The 14,326-nt window shown below is 37.3% G+C and overlaps 1 protein-coding gene across 1 annotated transcript in view; it reads right to left on the minus strand.

Moving 5' to 3' along the window:
• The window catches only part of LOC129762212 (uncharacterized), a 63,323-nt gene extending 63,053 nt beyond the window's left edge, over window positions 1-270 (minus strand). The window contains exon 1 of the mRNA XM_055760264.1: window positions 136-270. The gene's annotated coding sequence lies outside the window, so the exon portion shown is untranslated. The remainder of the gene's footprint in view (window positions 1-135) is intronic.
• Between the last annotated feature and the right edge of the window lie 14,056 nt (window positions 271-14,326).

Consider the following 14,326-nt stretch of genomic DNA (forward strand, 5'->3'; position numbering starts at 1 on the left):
GAACTTCCTCTACCGAGTTTGTTATCGATCGCAAAAATCAAGTGTTTCAACACAAATGAACTACCTATGCAATCGGGGGGAAGTGTTATATTTCACATATAATTGAAGCAGAAATTCACATTTCATTCGCCTCACCTCTTATTTTCTCACTGAAGGGTTAGAACAGCTGCCAAAAGAATTTAAATGCTAGATAGAAACTGAACCAGTACACGTTGTACAACTCTAGGTGGTGTTTTTTTTCCCTCTTGTAATTAACTATCACTCGCGAACACGTTGTATTGGCCACAAAGCAAAGTAGTTTACCCTTAATGTTTCTCCCTCGCTGTTTAGGATATAAATCACCGAAAGGAGTGGCATTTGAGATCAGAATATGCGTTGTACTCTGTTTGATCGCGCGCTGTATCATGCTGCTGCTGTGCGATATAATGGAACCGAAATAATGTTATGGTTTATACAGTTATATATAGTTCAAGGAAATGCATAATATAGGAATGAAACAATCGTTTCAAAATACTTCCAGCCCGCAAGGATGTGTTCGCGATTTGAAAAGATACATTTTGACATGCCGGTTAGATTAAAAGCAAATCTAAAAGCCTTCTCTTCTTTCGATCTACGCCTTTTGCCAATCTAAATATCAAGGCTCAAACGAAAGTAACACTATTCTAGGACAGTCTCGGGTGATGAAATTTACATCTCATGCCTTTTTCAAATTCATTTATTCGTGAATGCTAATTTGCATAAAAGTCGGAATTCCACCCTATCAACAGTGGGTTGACCTCCGTTGTCTAGAATAGAACAAAGTGACAACAATACAACAGAATTGAGAAAAAAAATACAATTCAAACCTTTTTGGAAAAAAATTAAATTGAATAGTCAACAGTCAGCAGTGTATTATGCATTTCATAACTGGTCGGTGTTAAGTCAAAGGGGACCAGGTCGCAAAATTGAAAAATTGAAAAAAATTTTAATTATTGATCAGATTTGGAAAATCACACGCTCAACAGGAATATCGTATCGAAATTGTTTCGAATGCTCAATGGAAAATCTTTATAGCACCGAACTTCAAACTCGTTTTTCTCGAAAACATAAAAATGTCACATGGTCCGGTCGGACCTCACACCGAGCAACTAAAGAACCACTCCATTTTTCTGAGTTTCCAGAGATATGTAGAAGATAGGTTGAATTGAAGTATAGAGTGTAGAAAACAATAACTATCTTCATTCACAAGACTGGCCATTTGAACTTTATTCTTTTGTTCAGGTGCGAAACATTAGAAAAACTAAAATTCCAGTATTTCATAACTATAGAACCAGATGAAAAAACTCTCCCTCTTTTACAAAATTAACGGCAATTTCGCATGAATTACAATAAGTTTCTAATTCGTAGGTCATCTTTAGTTCTCAATCAGTCTTCTATTCGTGCGATCACTCCTCATAAGTTCGTGCTAGGATTTTGATCTGGTAAACAAGCTGAACAGTCTAGGATCTAAACCTTCCTTCCTGACCTTCCAGATTTTATGAATTGATGCCAAATTACACAATTATCACATAGATTTTGATGCAAAAACAGCAGAAGGGGAACTGGGGGGAATGTGGTCACCCTAAGGAACATGCTCATTTCCTGTGTCCACTAAAATTCCCGTTCTTCGAAGGATATTGTAGCTCAAATTATTGTAGTTCAAGATAGTAAGCGGTTTTCATTATGAAAATTTAAAATAGTACATTTTTCATTATTAGAAAAAAAAGTTGAAAAATCGAACATTTTTTAGTGAGGAGGTAAAGTGGTGACCTGTGGGGGGTAAGGTAAAGTGGTCACTCGCACATATGTTAGAAGGGATAGATTTATGCATGTTTTCTTGGCCAAATTTGTTTAAATCATTATTGAAATAGTAGGTACATGTATGAAATGAGCTAGGCCTATTCACCTAGGGTCGTAATTGAAATTTTCTCATGCGTAAAAAAAACGTAGTAGGAAACACATAACGTTTTTCAAACTGAGGCTTGGTTTTGGTTGGGATGGCATATTTTTATTGGATCAAAACTACTAAAAGAACCCCTTTAGGAGCAGAAGGTTATATATCAGCTTTTGAAAACAGAACATTGTCAGTAGTAATCCTCCATTGACCACTTTGCCCCCCCAAACAACAAAATGCGAAATATGCGAAATAATCGCTGAAATTGAACAAAATATATGTTCACCTCTCCTAGAATATGTGAACAGTCGTCCAAACTATTGATTTGTCGGAAATGTCAGGTCAAATGAACTAAATTTTACTAGATATACCCTAGATTCGAAACGCAACAAAACTACGGCTGAATGGCGACCGAGAGAGTGATTTTTTGTATTTATATTTTGACATGCGACAGCTCCACTGAAGTACAGGGTGACTCAAAAGTCATAAAATTCATTAAACATAAGATGACTATCAGTACGGTGTCAATAGTCAATAGTTATACTACCAAACAAGCAGGTGACTACTTTACCCCACGTGACCACTTTCCCCCCAATGGTTCTGAAGTACTTCGTAGCACTTCTGACAGTTTATTCGTGTTGATGGTAAGCTATCTGGCGCAGCTTGGTCGAAACCACCCCGAATGGGTTATTTGAACTGTTTGAGAACTAAAGATGACTCAATTTTTAACGAATTAGAAACTGATTGCAATTCATGTGAAATTGATGTTAATTTTGTTAAGGAGTGAGAGTTTTTCCATCTGTTTCTATAGTTATAAAACACTGGAATTTTAGTTTTTTGAATATTTCGCACCTGAAGAAAACAATAAAGTTCAAATGGCCAGCCTTGTAAAAGTTGTTGTATTCTACTCTATATACTTCAATTCAACCGACTTTTTACACATCTCTGGAAACTGAAAAAGAGGATTGGTTCTAGAGTTATGAAACGCAGTGTATGATTTGCGTCGCTCCTGTCAACATTATGTAGCGATCGTTCTTTTCCTCGCTTCCTCGTAGCATCTTTAACACCACATCCATTCCAAATTCTTCCGTCGAGCCTGACGCCCTCTTCTATATTTATTCTAACACTTAAATTATATGGGCTGAAAAGTCCCGGGATTTTTAATGAAGACAATCGTTTTTTTGGTCAAAGCTAATATTTTTTCCTCAATAAAGTTTCCTTGGAGGGCAATACATTTAGTATAGCGAGTTTCCAACATTTCGATTCCCTTTTTGTAGTACGAAACGTCTTCGCAATATGCCTCAGTGCCACTCTGCAGACTGCCTATTGGACTCAGGAGTGTGGTAACCGATACACGTTTCATCCATTGTCACTAAACGTCGAAAGAAATCTACTCGATTACGCTTCAACAATGCCGAACCAGCTGTTCCATTTTCTATACGAATACTCAGGTAGTGACACTTAAACAACTGTAGTTTGAGAACAAATTTTCACCCCATGTAGTACCTTCGACAAAGTGTCATAAAATTGATAGTTCTACAATTTTTCTAAAGACAAAACTCAACTATCTCATATGTACAAAATGTTAGTTTTTCTAAGTTTTAGTCTATCTAAGTAAGAGTACAAAAATTGTACAATTGTCTAGATCAACATTCTAAACAACTTCTTTGAAGACACCCAACCTCGAATTTTTTTTGTATTTTTTCAGAAATTTTGGTTGTTTTTTTTTCAGAACTGTCCCACTGTGCAATTCCATGCCAAATCACAGCAATTCCAAATGAAATCGTCCTAAAAATGTTGATTTTAAAAACATGTATTTTTGATTCCAATGAAAGTGTGTATTCCGTTTGGGTTGGAGGAAATATGAGTTTTTCACAGCAATTGGAAATTTTTTGACTCAAGCGTAACTTTTGAAAAGGGCATATCGATTTTAGTAAGAGAAATCTTTGATAATTTATATCTCAAAAACTATGAGTCGTACCGAAATAGTGTCTTAGAAAGAGTTATAGAGTATTGATGGTGGAATATGGAAAAAATGTCGCCCGATACCCCCTTTTCAAAAGTTACGCTTGAGTTAAAAAATGAACCATGATGATGTATTTGGAAAAGTTGTTGGAAATTATAAGCAAATTCATAAAATTTCATGAACATGACGGTATAACACGACAAACATATTAAAAGGGATTATTTACTATAAAGAAGACAATAAATTAGAAATATTTTTTAAATATTTCGAGAATGGCCACATCTAGAAGGAGATTGATAATAACCTTTTTTGTTTTAAATCACATCAGGATTCATAATTTGTGGCTAAAAATGATTGTTAACATACAAAAATTCGAAAATTCCCAACAATTCGATGTTTCACAAAGTTCGTCAAAAATAGTTTTACCATCTTGGGCCCATTTTTTTAATTTTCTGCCTGACTTTTATTTTGTATGAAAAAATTTAAAAAAAATTAAAAAATATGTATTTTGGATATTGCAAATTGAATTTTTATTTTGTAAATAAAAAAAAGAGTACTAATTTTTTTTCTCAGTGTATATTTTTTTCACATTCAACCATCAATACTCTATAACTCTTTCTAAGACACTATTTCGGTACAACTCATAGTTTTTGAGATATAAATTATCAAAGATTTATCTTACTCAAATCGATACGCCCTTTTCAAAAGTTGCGCTTGAGTCAAAAAATTCCCAATTGCTGTGGAAAACTCATATTCCCTCTAACCCAAACGGAATACACACTTCCATCCGAATAAAAAATTCTCATGTTTTGTCATTTGTCGATTTCATTTGGAATTACTCATCAACCAAAAAACAACAAATTTTTAACCCGACTTCTCCGATTTTTTTGAAACTTGGTACTTATGATGGAAGCTACCCAAAATCACAATTTTCATTATCATATGACCAATTTAAATTACGGCTGATTCTGACTAGAATATGTAAAAGCATTCATCTTTATTTCAAAAAACCGTAACTGAAAATAAACTGTTAAAAATTACAATCAAAAATTGAATTTATTAATAAAAACTATTATATCTCAAAACACTCCCACTTCGACATTTTTTGTATATTTTTACTGCAAAACCTTTTCAATTTAACATAGTTTGACATAGAGTGATGCCGTGGTAAACTCACTAAAATGGAGACATGAATTTTTGAACATTTATTAAATTATAATACTTTGTGAAATGGTAACCATTCAAGAAAAGTAACATAAAAATATAATCTACATGCGATTCAACAGGATTATCTATAACAGTTTATCCTAGGACCAATCATTCTCGAGATATAACCAATTTCTTACAATGAAAATAATGTTAGTAGAATGTCGGAACCACAATCGTTGTGTCCAACAGCAGTAAGCATATTTCAATATTTCATGAAAATGATTTAATTATATTCAATTGTTTATATCTCGAGAACGATTAGTCCTAGGATAAAACATTATATATAGTTTTCTTTATATAGAATCGCATGTAAATTCCATTTTTCATGTTACTTTTCTTAAATGGTTTCTTAAACGGTTTCACAAAGTATTAAAATTTCATAAATTTTCAAAAATTTATATCTTCATTTTGAATTCAATTTATGTCTCCATTTTGGAGAGTTTAGCACGGAATCACTCTGTGTGAAACTTATTAAAGGGTGTGTCACATCAAATTGCATCACGGAAAAAACGCTGTAGAAATTTAATTTTTAGGAATTATATCTTCAGCTTTCGCTGAAGAGATAAGCTATAATCAGATAAGAGTGTATAGATCACGTTGGCCATGCTTCACTGTCAATTTTTCGTAAATTTGGAAAAATGTCGTCGAACGAAAAAGAGCGTCGTGAATTAATCCTGCGCACTCATTTCGAGAATCCGGAGTTGTCACATCGGGACATCGGTAAGATGCTGGGAATCGTCCAATCCACGGTCAGCAGAGTATTAAACCGATACTTCGAGAACCTAACCATCAGGAAGGTGAAGAACGGCAAAAATTGATGCTCCGTCAGTGAAAAAGATCACAAGCGCGTAATTAAGCAGTTTAGACGTGATCCGAGAAGTTCGGTCCGGGATGTCGTCAATAAGCTGAATTTGTCAAGTTCATTCGTCCAGCGGACCAAGCAGCGGGAGGGCCTGCGTACATACAAGGTTCAGAAGGCTCCTAACCGCGACGAAAGGCAAAACATGGTGAGGAAAACGCAAGCGATCTGCTCTTGCGGAAAGCGGAGGTAAACGGGCAGGTTTACCTTAAGGAGTGCCTACAGAAGCGCTTACTACCACTATTGAAGCAGCACGAGGGCCCGACCATCTTCTGGTCGGATCTCGCTTCGTGCCACTATTCAAAGGACGTGTTGGAGTGGTACGAAGCCAACGGGGTCACCTTCGTGCCAAAGGAAATGAACCCGCCCAACGCGCCGGAGCTTCGCCCATTAGAGAAATATTGGGCGATTATGAAGCAGGCCCTCCGGAAGAACCCAAAAGTTGTCAAATCGGAGGCGGTCTTCAAGAGAAAATGGATTTCTGTTCAAAAAAAACTACAACCTGACGTTGTATAGAACCTTATGGACGGGGTAAAGAGGAAGGTGCGAGCATACGGGCTTGGGCTCGAAGTATGAATAAAAAGAAAATGCCAAAAGTTGTTTAATAGTTTTTATTTTACTGTCTAAAATTTTCAAAAGGATCGGTCTACTGGGCGAATTTCTACAGCGTTTTTTCCGTGATGCAATTTGATGTGACACACCCTTTACTTCCGGGGTCAGACGGAGCTCCGGCAACACCTCGGTTCCTGGTCTGAGCCTCGGGAACCTTTGAGGTTGGGCTCTCAAGGCCTCTTTTCATGCTGGCAAGCTCGAGCTTGAGGCCAATCGCTCTCAGGGTCGGCTCTTCGGGGAAAAAGCTGATCAAGGCTCGGATGTGGAGTATGGAAAAGCGTGTAGATATATTTTTTTTCTTTTTATTACCTAACCTCTATAAACCTGTGTGGTGAGTGTCGGTGTCTGGTGTGTCCTCCGGTTGGATCTCGAACGTAGTACGCTGGCTAACTTGTCCGATGCTTCTCTCGAGATACGAGATTCAGTTTCGTGGTTGAATTAATCCCAGAATAAACGGGTCCTGTTCACCCACAGAGAGATACAAAGTTTTGCAAAGGTCCTTTTTTTGTATAAAGGTTATCGATAAATACCTGATTTTTCTACAAAAATCTATCACTTTTCACACTATATTATTAATTAATTAAACTCTACAAACGAAAATCATCGACGAAACAAACGGTCACAAACTTTGTTAAATTGTAAGGGTTTCACAGTAAAAACATGCAAAAAATTTCGAAGTGGGGGTGTTTTGATCAGGGCCCAAAATTTTCGAAGGAGGAAAATGAAGACCGACCCTACTCTCAGTAGCTTCGCTTCGACTAGAACTGCTTCCGCAGTCGCCCAAAACAAAAAGTGACTTGACTAGAAAATGAATTGACTAGCGTTGACTAGCGAGGATGACTGGTGAACTAGTCCAGTCAGTGGTTATTTTAACTGACTCGACTAATGAATACAAATCTGCCTCTTCACTCTTTACTAACTGAATACGGAAATAGTGGTTTTGAGATATAAAAGTTTTTATTAATAAATTCAATTTTTGATTAGGATTTTTAACAGTGTATTTTTAGTTACAATTTTTTGAAAGAAAGATGGATGCTTTTGCATATGCCAGTCATAATCAGCCATAATTTTAATTGGTCATATGATGTTTATGAGATTACCACGGCACCACTGTATGTCAAACTTTGTTAATTTGGAAGGGGTTTTACAATAAAAATATACAAAAAGAAAACCAAAAGAAGGGGAATGATGTTTGGAGTAGCTCAGCAAACCATATCCGATCGTTTGAAAGTAATGGGAATGATCCGAAAAAAAAATTGAGAAGGTCGTGTTAGCAGCCGACTGATTCGGGGTGGAATTGCTCCACACCTCTTGTTGTGTTCTTCAGTAATGAAAAATAAATAATAACTGTTTGGAGATATTTTATTTCTTCTTCTCCTTCCCCTTTTGAAAGAGATCGTAGGTATTCAGCCAATTCTGGGCAGGAGACTAAGAACGGCTACTGGGTGATTCTGTATTTTGAAACCTTTACCTGGTTCACCTTCAGGTATGATTGGGAGAGCTTCTTCAATTACAAGGACAGCTGGTTCATCTGCAACCTCAGAAACAATGGGCCTCGTCGGTTGGAGTTTGAACTCATCCAGCAGCATGGACAGTGGCAGGTGGGGTGAAACTGGAGAGCTTTCACAATCATCATGACGTTGCTTCAGCCGATTTTTGTGCGAGCAAATGAAACGTCCAGTATCCAAAAGAATGTTGTGGTTTACTCGGGTTTTGCGCTCCACAATTGTTCCAGGCAGTCTCTTAAGGCCCATTTATACGTTGCTAGTAGCTGACTTGACAATGAGCAGCTACTGACCCGGTGGACTCGCTTGACAATTGGTTGACTCGCCTTGTCCGTTCACACAGTGTGAGCTGCTGGCGAGAAACTAGATACTACGGCACGGGTTTACCAGGGATGCCAGGCGACTTTTCAAATGTCCATCAAATAGTCAGAAACAGCAATCAGGTCCGAATTTGTCAAATGATTGGTCCAAAATCGACTTCTTTATTGGCAGTTTTCATCTTAGGTTTTCAGTTGAATGTATCATCACACAATTTTATAGCAAAACAAACGCTGATCGTGTTTAAAAATACATACTTTGTGCTGAATTTCTTTGAACTGAAGGTACTATCCGAAAAAGCAGAAAGAGAAAAGGATTCGGGCCAGGAATTAGATGCAAAGAAAAGGAGCAACAAATACAATATTGAAGGAACTCTACGATGAGGATCCCCGAGATTACAGAGCAGTGTTGATAATAACACCTGAACAAGTGAAAAAACTGTTGGATTTAATTGCTCCACGAATACAACGCCAAGATACAGTCATGAGGGATGCTGTACCTGCAAGAGTTAAATTAGAAATGACATTGATGTGCCTTTGTTTTGGAATATCGTTGGGATTGTTGTCGATATTTTTTAGAATCTCGAAAACATCCATAGCTCAGATAATTCCGAAAGGATGTGATGTTATAAATGGTAGTCTAAAAGATTTTTTTTTAATTTTATTTATTTTGTGAAATGAAAATGATAGTCGATTTGCAGGTGCAATAAATACGCTTCAAAAATTTTAATAATGAATGAAAATGTACTTTTTTAAATCGAATATGTATTCTGTTTCTTAGAACAATACTTTTTTTTGTAAGTTGTGATCTGATAATGATTCTATATTAGAGATTCTCAAGAAAACTATCTCAAAAAGAAAGCGTGCCCCGCCAGCGTGCAAAACGAAATAACAATTATTTCGTTTAGAAACTATGAGGGTTTTATTTGTTTTTCCAATAATTTTGAAGTCTATAAATATCTTCACATATTTTCAAATATCTTAAAAATAGAGACATTTCATTACATTTGGCATCACTGATTCGAACGCTAAATTCTGTTTTTGACGTTGTGAAGCATGCAAGTGCGAGTAAATTCAAAAAACTTTGAAGTAGCTCGCACGCCGGATCACACATGACAATAACTGGCATGATGTGTTCACACGGTGTGAGTAGCTGCACTGCAGTAACTGACTAGACCGACTCGTATGCTTACTCGCACCGTCTGAACCCGGCTTTAGAATATCAACAAATATTCATGAGAAAGGAATATGATTTTATTTCAGTGTAAATGACTTTTTTCAGTTTCGTCTCGCTATAAAATCGTCTTCGCTAAGGTCAAATGCATAGATTTTCGGGCTAAGTTGCATCGAAAACTTATATATTCCAAACGCAAATCAAAATGACAGATTCACACAACCAGTGAATGTGAGTAAATGTACTTTTGCTTTTCAATATGTTTTGAAGTTTATTTTTCCACCCAGTGTCATTTTCATCTTGTTTATCAAAGACATCAGAACTGTTGTTTACTTTTAACCTGAGGCTGCTGTGTGCGGTTGGTTTTTATTTAGTTCGAACTTTTATTGTACTGCTGCTTAAGTCTTTCAATTGCAATACAACGTTTAAGGATTGTTGGCGGTTTTTCGCTTATCACTATCCAAATGTTCTATGAGTTCGTGCTTCTTTGCAGTGACCGTATGTCGTGTTCGGAAATGCCTTATGATATTCCCAATGTCGCAAATCACTTGACGGTAGCTACAGCCACTCGGTATATCCATTATGCAGATGCCGTTGTTGCCGTCTCGCCAAATGAAACCCTTTGTCATTTCTTGCAAAGTTCGTTTCATCGAACTCTGGCGTTTTTGTTTTCTAAATGGTCCAGCCTGACTATTATTTTTGTTTTTGAATTTTTACTCAAATTCACTGCCAGAAGAATATCATTTCGAATGTAATGAATATCAATTAGTTGCTTTTGATACTCAAAGTATAAATAACATCGAAGTTTCGAACCCCACTCAATGCCGCATTCATTCATTATAGCACATTTTTTCATGCATTAGCATTATGAACAAAATGAACTCATTTGTTATTGTCATCAATATAATGAGGCAAGAGTGTTTCAAACTGAAAAAAGTCATTTACACTGAAATAAAATCATATTCCTTTCTCATGAATATGTGTTAATATTGGAATGTTGAACCACTGTCTGACATCCACGAACCATAGATTTCCATACCTTGCGAATGTTTCTTTAAGAATATCCAGTGTTGTTGCCGTTGTCGTTCTGCGGGTGCTTTGGGCTATTTGGAGTAAGCGTCGGCGATAACCAGATAGTAGTAACCATCCATGGGGCCAGCGTAGTCGATGTAAATGTGTTCCCAGGGGCTCGACGGAATCGCCCAGGACTCCAGATCGATTTTCCTCGGGGAAAACGATGGCTTTTGCTAAGGAACTGCAATGTCGAACACAGGTTTCTACGTCGTCGTCTATATTTGGCCAGTAAACGATGCTTCTAGCCAACGCCTTCATGCGATCCATTCCAGGATGTCCTCGATGCAGTTGACGGATGATACGCTTCCGGAAACGTGCTGTAATGACGACCCGTTCACCAAACATTATGCAATCTTGAACAATCTGCAAGTTGTCTCGTCCGGCGAAGAACTGGCGAATGGTTGGATCCTGTAGTTGGGCTGCAGTTTGCGGCCAACTTTGGTTGATGTGCTGGATTATCTCTTGTAGGACTGTAACACGGATCGAGGATCGCTTTCACATCCGACTCGATTTGCACAACAGCGATGACTAAGTCTTAGTCCGATCTACTGTTGGAACTCATCAGACGTAACAGCAGATCAGCGTGACCGAACGACACGAACTGGATGTCAAAGTCGTAGAGCAGCAGCGTGAGTGCTTAGCGTTGGAGGCGATTTGCGGTGTAAACTGGAATACCCTTCTTGCTTCCAAATATTATCAGCAACGGCTTTTGGTCGGTTTTAACCCTCTTCAACCTAATACCGCCTTTAGACGGGCTTTATGGATTTTTTTTAAATCATTCAGACATTATTTTCCATGTTCACCCACACTAGCATGTCTTCAAATTACTTTAATCTATCATACAAACACATTGGTTTTGTTATAGCTGGTTTCTGCTAGGAGTATTTTATGTCGAAAGTCGGAAATTCGAGAAAAAAGAGGAAAAAAAATCGATTTCGGTCGCGCACTCCAAACGAAAAACAAACACATTTTTTGAACACTTCATTGGTGGAAAAATTGGTCGGTAAGTTTATTTTGATTAGTATTTTGCGTTCGACATCAAATTTTGTTGTTATGGTAACAGCAAATGACAGTTTTTCGGTAAAAACCATAACCCGCCTTGAGGTGGCGTTGAGCAGTTAAGCCAAAAAAAAATCTGACTCCTGTTGGAGAGTAACCTACTGAAAATTAGCATCGGATACAGCTGTTTTGCAGAAACTACTACGAGCAGTTCAAAAAAAAAATGATTTTTTTCGACCAGATTCGACCAGAGACCCAAACCCGGCTTAAGACGGATTACTGGTTCTGTGGTACAGTCAACCCTCCTATAACGCGGTACTCTCAGAACGCGGTTTCCATATTACGCGGCGATAAAATTGCGACAGCCCTCCTATAACGCGGTACTCTTATAGCGCGGTTTCCGTTCAACAACGTCCCATCAGTTCTTTTCGTGCAACCAATGCATGATTTTAACTGGATATGTTTATATAAACATTCAAGATAATCTCTTAGCCGTTTACGACATCGGTTTCAGGCAAGCTCCGGCTTAGAGGATATGATTCGCAAGATGTGCTGCAAAATTAGCTGTCATTGCCAAACCTATCAAACTACTTGATGAGCTTAAGGCAGATCTACGGAAAAAGGTGCGTCCGTTTGGTTATTAAGCAGTTAGAGGAGCGGTAGAAAACAGTACGACAGAAAGCGGAAGGGGGTTTATCTGAAATGTTAAAGAGAAATGATGATCACAAGAGTTTAAATGAATTCTGCAATCTCTCATTATTTAAGTAGTATTCAGCTGCTACTAGTACTTTATTCAAAAATAAACGTTTGTAACATGAACTGTTGTAGAGTTCACAAATGAGCACAAGCGTTTTGTGTTTTGTTTTCAAAAAATCAGTATACTTTAAAAATGGTTACAGAAATAATGTGCAAATTGAGTATGCGATTGAGTATGCGAAGCCACTTACTTCCGACTCGATTTGCACAACAGCGATGACTAAGTCTTAGTCCGGTCTACTGTAGGAACTCATCAGACGTAACAGCAGATCAGCGAGACCAAACGACACGAACTGGATGTCAAAGTCGTAGAGCAGCAGCGTGAGTGCCTAGCGTTGGAGGCGATTTGCGGTGTGAACTGGTAGGGATCCACTTTTATCAGAGAAGAACACCCGAATGCAGTTTTAAAATTTTAACATTGAAATGAAAAATTTTAGTTTAGTTTTGACGTAGGACTACGTCTTTGATTTCTATATAGGGGGTCACTCTACTAAAAATGTAATGTTTGTCTAAGAATTTATACATACATTTTACGCTAAATCGTTCTTACGATATCTGTTATAATATATACTATTAGACAGCAAATTTATCCAGCATTTTTTTCGCCTGAGACATCAACAGTGGAAATAATAACACAAGTGTACAATTTAACAAATAAAAAAGGTTCGTTAATTGGGCCGAAAAATCAATACACTTATCGAATTTTATTCGCTAACTGGACTGCAAAACAGCGAAAGCAATACTTCGAATTGAAGATAACATCTGTTATTCATACGTAATTGCTTTGCATCTCAGTTAACATACGCTCTGTTATAGATAGGTCCAGTTGAAGATATTCCAGTTAGGGAATGACTTTTGTATATGACGGGGTGACGAACATCATAAGCGAGTGTTATCCGGGCTGCGGCAACATGGGCAATTGTACAGCGAAAAATGATATCAATACTAGGAGAATCGCAGCGATTATCACGCGAGGACCTATTGAGATCGTCATTACATCGCATCACAAAAATAAAACGAAGTGAAATACTAACCCTTTGCGGTCGGAATTAATTTCCCTTGAGAGAGATCCTCTTATCTTTCCACGCTTACAATATTCTGTTAATATCAAGTACCGTTACCTATTATTCACAGAAACTCCGTATACATTCGTGAAAAAGTTCACGAATTCAGTTCAGTTCAGACATTGAAATTCGTTTAGAAAAAAAAACTATAACATCGTTTAATGATGTATTTAGTATGATTCGTTGCTGTGGTAACTGAGAGTAAACAAACGACCACAAAAGGTTAATCTTCATGACTCATATTACGCAGACTAACCAATACGACCATATTGGGATAGTCTGCGAACGAGCATTATTCCACCGAAAAAGCTACTGTTCTCGTTTATGAGTACAAACCGTTACAAACCATTTGACGGTTTCCGGCCTTTTCAGCGCTACTATTTAGAGTTTCAAAAGAATTAAACTAACACATTTCTGAACAATGGAAAGAATTACAGTAAAAAAAAACAACTGTTCTGAACAGTTACAGTCCTACGTCAAACTTCTGTCCGTGTCCATACTACGCGGTACAAATGATGTAATTTGTACTCATTCTGAGTTTCTTATAGCGCGGTTTCCATACAACACGGAGGATGGTTTCCCTACAACGCGCTACGGATTAGCCTGGCTTGTATGTAAAATCCGAGTTTCTTATAGCGCGGTTTCTATATAACGTGGTATGTATTCACCGCATTATAGGAGGGTTGGCTGTATAAATAAAAAATCCGTGACTTTAAAAAAATGCCGTTATGTTTTTCGATTTTCTCATAAAAAATATCAATAATGAAATTTGGGTTTCAGGGGGTTAAGAGTGAATCTGCGTCCGAAAACCATTTTATGAAAACAGGTAACAGTAAAAATAAGCACCAGAGCTTCCTCCTCGATTTGTCCGTAATTCTG

The sequence above is a fragment of the Toxorhynchites rutilus genome, chromosome 1, assembly GCF_029784135.1.
Source record: "Toxorhynchites rutilus septentrionalis strain SRP chromosome 1, ASM2978413v1, whole genome shotgun sequence".
NCBI lineage: Eukaryota > Metazoa > Arthropoda > Insecta > Diptera > Culicidae > Toxorhynchites > Toxorhynchites rutilus.